Below are 12,425 nucleotides of genomic sequence, written 5' to 3' on the forward strand. Positions count from 1 at the left end.
CATGAACAGTAGGATTTGGTTCTTTGACTTCGCTTACCTATTCTTGTATTGCTAGAGTAACACTTTATATATTGCTTATACATTCTGCAGCTTTTTGAGGATCTTGTAATAGATAGGAACCAGTCAGGTAATTTTAAGAAATTCTTGATGTAAGCTGCAAAACATTGAGGATTTAAGAAAAGAAGGGGAAAAGAAAAAAAAAAAAAGCTCAAGACTCACCACACTTGCATTTGTCATCAAGCTATAAATACCATGATAAGCAGCCTAACACAATGGGATCTTTATCTATGGTAGGTGTTCCCACTTAACTGCTCTTTTACAAATTAATGGGTTATTTTTGTTACAGCCTTAATACATTAAATAATGTTTGCAGCGCAAAAAATTTAGTCAGCTATAAAGTAGAGGAGAACTATCATCAGTGAGGATGCATTTTCTGCAAGGCCATTTTCTGCAGGATTTAAGATTTGGTTGTTTCTTTGTCATTTCTTATCCCACTAAACGTGCAGACGTAATTGTTATCTATGAAAAGTTGTCTTTGAGAGGACAGATATGTATGTTGCCTCTGTTGCTAGATAATCTTTGTAAAAGCTTCAGAGAGAGATAAGTATGCTGTGTTAAGATGGTTGCAACTATCCAGTCATGTCAACTGGAAGGCAGCTCAGATAGGTACGCAAGTTATTTCCAAGTGACGAAACCCCTCACATAGCAGCTGAGAGCTGGAGTAGGAGACATGCAGCATGTTTTCAGCCAGAACATGTTACTCGAGAGAGAGTGCAACAGCAGTAGCATTCTGCCAAAAATACTGTTCTTTCTGTTCAAGCTTCAGTTGTCAAAAGGTGGTGTGCTCGTAATTTTTTTAAACTGGGCTTCCTTTTTTTTAGTGGATTTCCATGTCATAGCTGCTTTGGCTTCCAAATTTGTATAGGAGAAGTTCAATAAGTTTGTCAAGGTCTGATGCAAAAGGGGAAACAGGAAGGAAGGAGGTGAAGTGGTCTTTCATTAGGTTTCCATTCTCTCCCTGATGCTCTGTGCTTGCTTACACAAGCTGGTCTTGGTGAGATGGATCCATTTCCATTAAAATCTTTAGTGAGAAAGATGGATTTGTACACCAGAGAAGACTATGTATTGTGCAAAACTTATGATCAGCCTGAAAGGTTACTTGGAGTAACATGCTAAATTCTGTACATCCAAAATTCTGTATTTACTTACAACTCAGTATGAACATGCATCTATCCGTCTTGTGTCCAGCAGAAAGACAAGTCTACTAGCAGTGGTAAAACAAGCCGACTTTCCTGACACACCAACCGATTATTATAAGGCATCCCACCTTTGTGTTAGAAATATGCTGTATAGCTAAAGTTTTAATTAACAAATAGAAGTAACCTGCATCTTGTTTATTGTATGATTATGAAAACCGTTGATAACTTTATTTCTTATGGTTCGATTCTAACAATTGTTAGCCAACATTCATATGCAGAGGGTCAGACATGTTTATGGTCAATGATAGTTTTCATTTCAAAGGCTGCTTCCGACTAGAGTAGGCTTAAGTCTAAAATGAATTGACATTTTGGCCCTAATACTTGATACAAGTGTAAAGCTATGGCCCAGAGAGTACGCTACCTCATAATGGCTTTAGATTGCTTTAGAAAACTGATAAATTCGTTATCTTGCTAATAAGATAGCTATACTTGCTTTCCATATTTGCAAGACTTAATAGTGTTTTAGAAATACAGGGCAAATAACTGATATAACATGACACTGTTTTGAAGTTGGTGAAGTTGGCATAGTTAAGCTTTTTCATAGGAGCTACATGTATCTGAGAATCGCATACTTTGTGAGTCTTTGCACTATAGTAGAGAATTACATATTGTTACGTTGTTTTAATTTAACTACAGGATACTTGGTGCTTATCTAAAGCAACATCCTCAAAAATGGATCACTTGTCAAAATGGTACACATAATATCATCCTCTTCAGGCTTTGGAAGAAAAATGCATACAGTTTGTACTGTTCATGCTTACTTCTGTTAAGTAGGAAGCCCCCACTTAGAAAGTTGTCACTTCCTTTTTTTTTTTTTTTTTTTTTTTTTTAAGTCTGAGGGGTAAATGCAACCTTCTAAAGCATTTTAATGTAATTTGGTAGCACAAGGGCTTTTCTTCCTGTAACTGGAATATAAAGAAGCTTTTTCAAGGTCATGTGCTGAATGGTTAAATTCAGCATGGCATCACTCTTTGTTGGAAGGCTTTGTGATATGAGGGAAACTTGATAAAGTCTTGATTTGTTCATGAACTTTGCCAACACACTTCTATTTATTTTATTAAAAAAAAAAATAATTGGCGTATTACAAAAGGTCCCCAAAACACCAATTATAGACATCTCTTAAGGCTTGTTCTGGCTCTCTCTAGTGAAAATATCTTCATCCCCTTGATATGGTAGTTATATTCCCATTAGAAGAGGGGTTTTTATGTTTGGGTTGTTTTTTTTTTTTTGATTGGCTGGGTTTTGGTTTTGTGGTTTTTTTGGTTTTTTGTTTTTTTAGGGACAGTTGTAATGAAATTCAGGGGGGTTGATCAAATAGCATGTGATTTCCTGACAAGATGTGCTGGTGATACCAGAAATTCATAGAAGGTTTTTGTGTGAAGTTGCTTTCTATGTAATCCTTGGTGTAGATAGAATTAATAACAACTTGATGAAATAAAAAGTTCTCTAATGATCCCCTCCTATTAAAGTATAAAATAAATTACATGCTTGTTTGGGAAGAGGCTTCAGGTCAGGCAATTACTAAACAAAATAATCAAGGCTTTATACTCACTGTGCCTTACCCATGTCACATATGGTGAGCATTTTATTAGTAGTAATGATGTTCTTTATGGAAGATCATTCAAGAGTGGACAGTGCCATTATGCTAGGCACTGTAACTGGGAAAGCAGACAGGTACTGCTCTGAGCAGTTTCTAGTCAAGTAGCCAAAGCCTGGGAGGAATACAAATCAATTCCAATAAATAAATATGATGTTGGTTAACTTATAGCACTACTATCTTGCTTAAATTGCATTTTTACTGCATTTGTTGGTATGTTGCACTACTAGCATGGTAAAATAATACCCACAGGCACACACGTAGAGTCCCTCCATACTCAGGGGAAACCATTAAAATCTCTCTGTCATTGTTTCAGGGCGTTCCATAGATAAGATTCCTGATATTCAGCTGTAACTTTATCTAAGTAAATACATCATAAAAGTAAGTTTTTACTGACTTTGCTGATTGCATTATTTAAGACATTGCATCATTTGCATTGCAACCATACAAGACTTCTTGTATTGTTCCCAGTTCTTTTCACAAGTGGAATTTTTCTGGAGAAAAACATAGAATCGGATTACTCCACTTTCATTATGTCAGCTTGCGTTGGTTTTGTTTTATTTTTTTTTGGTCAAAATGCTACATATAACTTGAATCTTAATGCTGAGTGGAAATATTTTAACATTTCCTTCCATTATGTATTACTAATCCAGTTACCTACTTAATTATTAATCCTAGAGTTGCTCATATTCATTCTTAAAGTTAGCTGTGGTCAAAACCCACCAAGTCCTGTTGGGATTGGAATCAAATGAGATTTTGCTTTTCAATTCAATGGCAGCAGAATCAAGCCTTCACTTTTTGTTCTTCACTGTTACTGCCTTTTTTATTCATGGCTCTTGTTCCTTCATGGCTTCACTTCTTAAGGAAATTTATGGAACAGTGGTCCTGATACCAAGACCTATGGCACTCCCCCCTATTAATCTTACCCTGTAATAAGAATTGGCTGTTTATTTCTTCCCTTTGTTTTATGTCTTAACCATTTTTTTTAATTCTGTCGGGACTTTGCTTCTCACCCATGGTTACCAAGTTGCCTTAATAGCCTCTTGTGATGAACAAAATGCCACATCTATAAATCTTTCTGTCTCAATTCATCTACCATTTCAGTAGATCTGACCTTGAGAAGTTGTACTTGAGCTTTGAGGGCCTCCAGATATTTAACTTCTCTCATGTACAAAATGTGGCCATATCCCAGGCAGCTGTGTATTTGTAGACAGTGTAACAAAGCAGTAGCCTCTCCTAACCTGGCTAAACCTGCTGAGCTTCTACCTTCCTTGCTTTCTTCTAACTTTACCTACTTCTGGTCTGGTGGTGTTGTATTCCTTAAAAAAGACTGAATGCTGTCCAAATGTTGTTTTAAATGGTACTAGTAAATACATCTGGGGCAAAATACTGGGCCAATTTTTGCTTATATCAGAGTGCACACAGCACAGAAATATTTTTTATTATTATTTTTTTTTCCTGGGGAAAATTGCTGCTTTGTCTTTGCTCTCTTTGTACACCTACAAATCTGAGGTCAGCTTTTTATATTTTTGCTGGGGATTTTACCTTATTTATATTTTGACATATGAACTGTGATTTAATAGCAGAAAGACAGCTTCCTTTTTCATGCTGGATTCCTTTTGGTAATCACCCTGTTGATGATGTGATACAAATGAATTTTAAATGTTCATCACTAAGTCCAAGTTAATAAAAAACAAATTTAGGTTTCTATCACTGTTTAATAATCAAAGCCTCTGTAAGTAGAGGCACTTTATGTGTATGCTTTTAAATTTCCTGTTGCCATTAATACTTTTAAATGTTGCAAGCTTAATTGCCCCCTAGATGAACAAATTATTTGTAACAAGGTTGAAATGAATGGAGAAGCAAGCTCCAGTGTATTTCTGTCTTTCACCATGTTTCTGTAATGTGGAAAAATGATACCCAACTTTGTATCGTACACAAATGATACCAAAGAAAGCTGACTTTTATCCTTCGACCTTCAGGTAGCAGATTTTAGTTACCATATTATTTTTTTTCTTTGTCAGAGCTCCCTAGCATAATTTTGGCAGCATTGGAAGGTGATGTCACATGCTGCTGTAACCTAAATTGCAGTAGTTCCTCATGCCTCCAACTGGGGAGGAGGGCGGTACTGATTCCCAACTTTCTTCAGTTCTTCTAATGTTTATGTCAAGTACGGCCAGCACAGAGAGTGATTAAAAAATCCTCGTTCTGGGGGGAGAGGGGAGAGAAAGGGCAAAGCCATCTTTGTGGCTTTACATCAGTTTCGTAACTATAAGGTCTGTTCCCCAGGCTTAATGCCTCAATGGAAGTGCTTTGCATTCTAATACATACTATTCTAAGGTTGAAAGTGCAGTGTGAGAGGAGGGACTACAAGAAAAGTTTGTCCTGGAAAGCTTGAGAAAATACATTTTAAATTCTTAGATGATGTGGTGAGGGGAAAAGCTTATGATCAGAAACATTCCTTATTGCTCAGTTTTAGTTTGCACTATGGGTAGCTGGGTTGCTGCTGTCCTTCGAACTGATAAACACAATTAGTTAGGAGAGGGACAATGCAAGTCTCAGACCTTGCAGTGTCACGGGACATTGCAGCGGTAGGATCTTGTCACGATTCACAGTTGCACTTATTTTGCGAGTAGTCTGGTAGGTATAAAGGGCACTGTGAAAAGTTATCCATTAGCTTGAATGTCATCTTGAATTAGGATTTTACAATGATGAGTTTTTGTACTTACATTTTCATCTTGTAAGCTACAAGTCACTATAAATTGCAGTTTTCTTTATAATTTTTTCTATAATATTATCTTTACAATATTCTAAGTGTTTTTCAATTATTGGTCTTATGATCAACTATGCTTTTTAAAATTGCTCTCTCTCTACCTAATTGTATGTTCATTATGCTTAATTGTAAATTATTTACATAACTTTAAGTCAAACTTTCACAGCAGGCATAATTATGATAATGTCCTATTTAGGTACAGCAGGGTATGGGTTTAATTTTTTTTTCGTTTGATTGTTCTTTTTTTAATGGAAGTTGTTTGGAGGAGGGAAAAATTGTCATAGGTCTGTCTCATTTATTGTAAAGTATTTCCAAATATCTAATTAATGTAATCTTTATCAGATAGAGTAGTTTAAGGAGATGTATTAAAGGGGAGGAAAATAAAATTAATATATTTATTTGCCGTACATAGTACATATCCTTGTTAGCTATGAAGTTAAAAATTCTATCAAGGTATGATAAGTACTGGAAGTCATTTCAATTGAGTTGACGAAGGGAATAGAATGAAAATCATTTAAAACTGGTTCACACCAGCAATTCTTCGTGCACTATTAACTGCTAAGATCTAGTCACAAAACATTATTCGGAGGAGAAAAGGTTTAGTGAACCCTAGAAATTGGATTTGATTTATGCCAGAAAATCTGCCTTTTCACTGCTTGAGATTTCTATGGAAGGAAGCCACAGTCTTTTACCAAATGGTTTCTAAGGTAACATCTTATAGCAGAGCATCTGAAACCAATTTGGTTGTTAATGAGAAATAGTTCTCACGGCGGTGGGAAAGTGTGGAGTGAAAGAAAAGGCTTCAAGATTTGGCAGTCTGTCTGTAAAGGCTTTTAAATAAATGTGTGCTGCTGCTCTGCTTATGAAATTTCTATGTGGATTACACATTCATAATTGCCTTTCAAATGTGTAGGTCACTTTCCAGAGTTGTCCTTCCCTATAAATTTAATTGAGAAGTTCTGCAAGATAAAAATATTTATATACAACAGCGATATTTTAAATAGCTGGCACTTTCTAGTGGAAAATGCTTTACTCCTACAGAAAAAAATATTTGCATTTTTTGGATGATAGTGTATTTTTGCTGCCAGAAATACACTAGTGAATCAGTGCCATATCAGAGCCATAGCATCCCACTGATGGTAGTTGCTACTTGCAGACTTCCTGGGCTTGTGAGGCATATTCTGAGAAGTTGCTTTTATACCTCCTTTTCTAAAGTTCTGACTAGATAAATGGTAGGTCAGTGCTCAGGGATGTATGGTCATTTTACAGTAGATGATCTGAATATCCTTTACAGTCAGAGCCTCTTTGGGATGGAGGGAATAGAGTGCTTCTGTCAACAATGGCTCATTGCCATTTCTTCCTTCCTCTCAGGAAGAGAGAAAACTAGCAATTCTGGCCTCCCTTTCCTTGGATACATAATAAACATGTAATGGCTCTCTCCTACCCTTTTGCATTAAGTCAAGGCTGTATTCCTGCATTCTGTTCCTTGGTGCCTGTGTAGAGTTGCCTGAGTAGAATTGCAGAGTTTAAAATCATGCTTGCATACTTTTCTTCCTCATGTTATTGAATTCTATGAGCTTATTCTGAGTCACACAGGGGAAAAACTGGCTTAGAGTGGTCCCTTTGCACTAAGCAATGGATCATACTTAACAAAAAAAAAAAAAAAAGAGAGAAACGTTGCCAAAGAAAGACTTAAATATATATATATAGTAATAGCCATAATCCAGACAGCTTTTACAGAGGCAAGAGAAACTTTACGGTGTCTAGGCGAGGTCTATTAACAGTGTTCCATTAGCACAGTGATATTTAGGAACATGAAAATAAATACTACATCCATACAGTACAGCTGTAATGGTGTAAAATGTGTGTAAATGCAATGAGGACCTCTATCAGGAATTCTCTGGTGAATCATCTTGTACCAGTATGTTGTTACAGTATGGAAGTACCTACCATACTGCAGTGCTGGCAGGGTGGTCCTCACTGTCCTTCGAGGTTTGCAGAAGCAAATTCATGCCTGTACTTCAACTACTCTAGCTCCTGTTGCACCATTTGTACACAATACAGCTTTGGCCTTATGTGACTTAAATTTAGATAAACCTGTGTGTTGCTTTAGTTCTGACCAAAGTACTGGTTATATAATACAAATCTACTTAGTGCTTTTCCATTACCATTGATGTTGTCCTACCGGTTCTTCTAGAAGCCCATTATCTCTATAGATTCTGTTTGTGCAAGGGCAGCTGCTCCATTATATATACATTAGATGCCACTCTTGGACTCTGAGTAAAATGTCCAAGTTATTTTGTAAAAGTGATTGTGACTACATTTGGATCCCATAACTTGAAATACTCTGTAGTTGCTTTATGAAAATTGTAGAGTATAAAAGCTTCATAATGAGCTTGACTTTGATTTTACCTGCTGCAGAGGAAGGCCCTACACTCTACACAGGAAGAGAGGGTGCTATGAATACTTTGTCATGTGATGCTAAACATGATTTTCAGAGTAACTGACCCTGTTAAGTAAAAACTATGCCAAAATATAGCAGTAAGAACACTTAGGTTCTAGTGCTGTGGTTGAGGAAGTTAAGTGTGATGTTAACTGGTTGTCTGAGAGCAGCTCTAGGGATGGTGTTGGGGAACATAATGAAAAGAAAGGCTCCAAGAGACCTGTTCATGGAGGAGGTGTTTCTGATCATTTGGTGGTTGGCTTGAACACAACTGTGATTTGGTTTTGGTTTACATCTTTTTAATTTTAATAGAAACTCTGAATATATCAAATTATTTAACTGCTGCTGCTAAAGGGGGACTTTTCTTGCCCGATCCCTTGCCCAGAATTTAGTGGTTTTTCCCCTCTGGGGAGTTATTCAGGTTCATGAATAATTCTAAAACTATACCCTTTCTTGGTCATTTAACAATCTGAATCAGCTTGTCAGAGGATCATATGAATACAGAAGTAGGTAGAGAAGGCGGAGGAGGAAGTAAGACAGTAAGCAAGGACAGCAAGTAAGGATTGTCTATCCCTGAGCCATTCCATAGAAGAGGCATGTGATTTTGTGAATGGGTTAGCAGTAAACCTTGAAATGTGTTATATACTCATTTACTCTATGTATAGGCAACATTTCATCTTTTATCATCAAATTTGCTCATAAGATAATTGGTCAAATCAAACTGTATTGATACCAAAAACTTTAATATATTCCTTAGATGCAGTATGTGGCCCTAATGTTGATGTAATGTTGAAATAATAGAAGTGAAACTAATAGAACAAGATATTTCAAGCCTATTATGGTATACAACACCATATATACACAATGAGCATGTAAACATGGGTAAAAGGATGTTTGAGCTTTTGCTTTTGAGAGTTCTTTTTTCAAGTGATTACTTGGAGATTAAAAAAATTCAGCAAAGGAATGGGCATTTTTGTAGGTGTTTTGTTTGTCAACTGTTTTAATTTAGTGCTGAGTACTGATGTCAGAAGATCATTAATCTCTGATATGATCTCTAAATATCCTGGCTGCGGTTTCACTAACGGGAACTCTTCTAATGTAAGTGATTCCATTGATTTCAAGTAGCCAAAGTTATTTATGTCACAGAACATTTTTATATATTCAGATAAATAATACTTTCACATTTCATAAAGAACATGAAGACACGCTCCTCCATAAAAGGAGGGAGAAAGCAGGGAGAGAAAGTAGGTCCTGATTCTTTTTTGAAAAACTGTTGGTGCTTTGGATCTCTATCTGTAGTTCTACAGCTTCCGTGAAGGAGAACAGAAAGTTTAATGAGGCTGAGAGTCAGCTGAGATGGTGCATAAAACTGAGGGGGGAGGTGTGTGTGTGTGTGTAGTGTTTTGGTTTGTTAGTTGGCTTACATTTTGGGGAGGGAAGTTGTTGGGTTTGTCTTTTTAGGGGGTTGGAGGGGGTGTTGCTGACTGGGGTTTGTTTCCCCCACACACATTGTGAACAGGATTCTGCCTTTCTAATAATCTTTAGAACTTTTTATGAATTGCCAGAGCATGTTTCTCATCCCAGTTTTGATAGCAGTGTTCTTCAGGGTCTCAAAGTGATGAGTAGTCACAACAAAATAACAACGTAACTAATTAAGTCTAGTTTTCAACAAACTCGTGTGGTTTGACCTATCCATTCCACTGCGGTATCCTTGTCCCTCCCAACCACCAGTTTTCACAAAATCTGTAGGAATGTAATTATCTCAGACATTGTTAGATCTGTCAAATTTGGATTAGTTCAGTCAGTGAGAGAACAGTGCTTTTCCCCTAGGAAAACAAGCTAAAATACTAGCTAAAAAATAGGGAGCTTTTCTAGACTTATTTTTATTTGACTTAATTTATTAAAAGGAACTCCTATTTTTTTATCAGAGAATTCTAGTATAAAAATATATTAATTCAATATTTTTAGAAACAGTAAGGGGATGGAATGGGTGCTAGTTCATATTCGGTTTAAATGCAAGACTGGATTTTGTCTTTAAATGTACATGTACAGTGTGAATTTCATCTTTGTGAACAAAGGGTAATACCAAACATGTAAGAATGTTCAGGTGTTCAAATAACATTGTCTGGATTTAAAATATAAAAAAATAGACATTTAAGTCACTCCACCTTCTTTTTCACCATTCTGTGTCTATGAATTGTAACATATTTAATCACATGAGTAAACACAAGAAAACTGATTTCTAAAGTCTAGAAGCTATTACATTGGTAGCATAATTAACTTAGAAACCTGTTGTTTGTTATTAAGTTGACTTGCAAAGTAGGAATATTAAGTAATTAAGCTTTCTTTTTAATTACTATTTAGTGCATCAAGACTGTTGTAGTTCATTTTCAGGCATAAAAATTGAGATAATTCCCTCCAGACTGATCTTGACCTCTTTATTTCCTGTGAAACAAGAGTGCATGCCATCACTGAATGGGGAACAATAACAAAACTATTCTGAATTTTCCTTCTTTTCCACTCTCTCTCTTTAACTTTAAAAGAGTTAATTTTTTTTAAAAAAAGTTGTTTGTCCTAAATGTTCTTACTGAAATCCATTATGCATGAAAAGAGTCCCAGTCCATTTGCAAGACCTCTAAATGAACTCCATTCATTCTGTGCCTAGAAATGTCCATTCAGCCAGAAACAGACACAATAGTTACAACCTCATTTATTTGGCACCAATACCAGGTTATTAAAAGTGAAGAGATTGTTATGAAAAAGTATAGTAATTTTTCTATGCTAGTTATATAATTCTTTAATAAAATTCCTTTAGTATCTGAATAATGTAATAATTACATATACTTTCCCCATAGTTGCAATGTAGTAGCATTGCATTCATCTAAAATTCTTAAATATTCGTGAAGATTTTGAAATAGCTATTTTGAAAATGTAAGTTGATCTAGCTTGACTTATTTTGATGTAAAACAAGTTATAGGGACATCTATTTCTAGATGACTCAAGCGACAATCGTAATTAGTGCCTATGGAGGAAAGAAGTTTTAAAGTTTTGTCTTTTAAAACATTAAAACTCTGTTTACATTTGGAAGGTAAAATACTTATGATGCGCCTGTCAAAACGGTAGGAATATAGTATTATAGTTTCATCACTTTAAAATCCATGAAGAAAAATCAAGAATTCAATACTCTACATCTTGTAGGTCATAAACATAAAGTGGTGATTGTCCTACTGTGATCAGCAGAATGTTATGATCCTCAGGTGTACGTGTGTGATATCAGACCATATTATATTTTAAATGACTGGGAGTGTTGAGCAAGATTACAGAGGTATCATTGGCTTTCCTTCTAAGATTAGGAATGAACGAAAACGATAAGCATTTAGGAGAACCTGGCTTGCCTTACATGCAAGTAGGACTTTTGCAAGTTCTCCTCATTCTTGCATGCGTTGTTACGACATGTGTGAGAAAGCTGTGCAGACTCCCATGGGCGTTCGCTCTCCGGTTCAGGTATGGGAAGTTCTAAGGATGAGTCTAAGGTAACTGTGTGTGTTTCATTTGTTTCCTTTTTCTGCCAGTCTGAGTGGCTATATACATTTGTTAACTTCATAACATGCAGATGGTGTTTGATGTAGAAATAATTATGTTTGGAGGGAAAGAGAAAGTTAATAGCAGATACAAATTTTGCTTTATATTATTCTTCTTTGACCTGGAGTCCTTTATTTAGATTCAGCAGTGGCTGAAGACCCTGTTGCTGTCAACTGTCACAACTGTACAGGGCCCTTCTGAAGTTAGTGACATAGCCATTTGCGTGCCGACTATTGTTTATAGCACTAGGGCCTTTAAGTGCTAATCATCATCTTAGAAGGTGGCTTTGGTAGCTAACTGGAACTGACGGAGCATTTCCTCCAACAAACTGTAGAAAATACTGTTTGTGGGAAGTGTGTGAGTGAGGGTGAATGGGTGAGGGGCTCATAGCAGGAAAAACAACTAACAGGAAAGGGTAAGTAGAAACATCATCCTCCTTGCTCTCAACCAGTTCTTTATCTGACAGTCCTCCTGCTGGTTGCCTTTCCTGCTGAGTCTCCTCCTCCTTCCGTCCCCTTGACATGCAAAATACGCATCCAGTGAATACCTATACAACGAGAGTTACAGTACTTTGTTACTGAAACTCCCTGTATGCCCATTCTGTAACTCTTGTGTAGGATTCCATTGTTTTGGTTACTGCTGAGCTTGACATTATGTGAATTACACCTGTGGTATGGCCTGGTCTGGCATTGTACAATGCAATAATAAGTTGAAGCTGACAAGAGTTCAACAGAGTACAGGTTTCAGGATATGCTTTCTGAAAAGTAAATT

At 36.3% G+C, this 12,425-nt stretch overlaps 1 protein-coding gene across 1 annotated transcript in view; it reads left to right on the plus strand.

Annotated features, from left to right (window-relative positions):
• The window catches only part of LOC141946591 (putative oxidoreductase ZK1290.5), a 51,962-nt gene that overhangs the window by 3,093 nt on the left and 36,444 nt on the right, over nt 1-12,425 (plus strand). The window lies entirely within an intron of this gene.

Source organism: Strix uralensis, chromosome 8 (assembly GCF_047716275.1).
Source record: "Strix uralensis isolate ZFMK-TIS-50842 chromosome 8, bStrUra1, whole genome shotgun sequence".
In the NCBI taxonomy this organism is placed as follows: Eukaryota; Metazoa; Chordata; class Aves; order Strigiformes; family Strigidae; genus Strix; species Strix uralensis.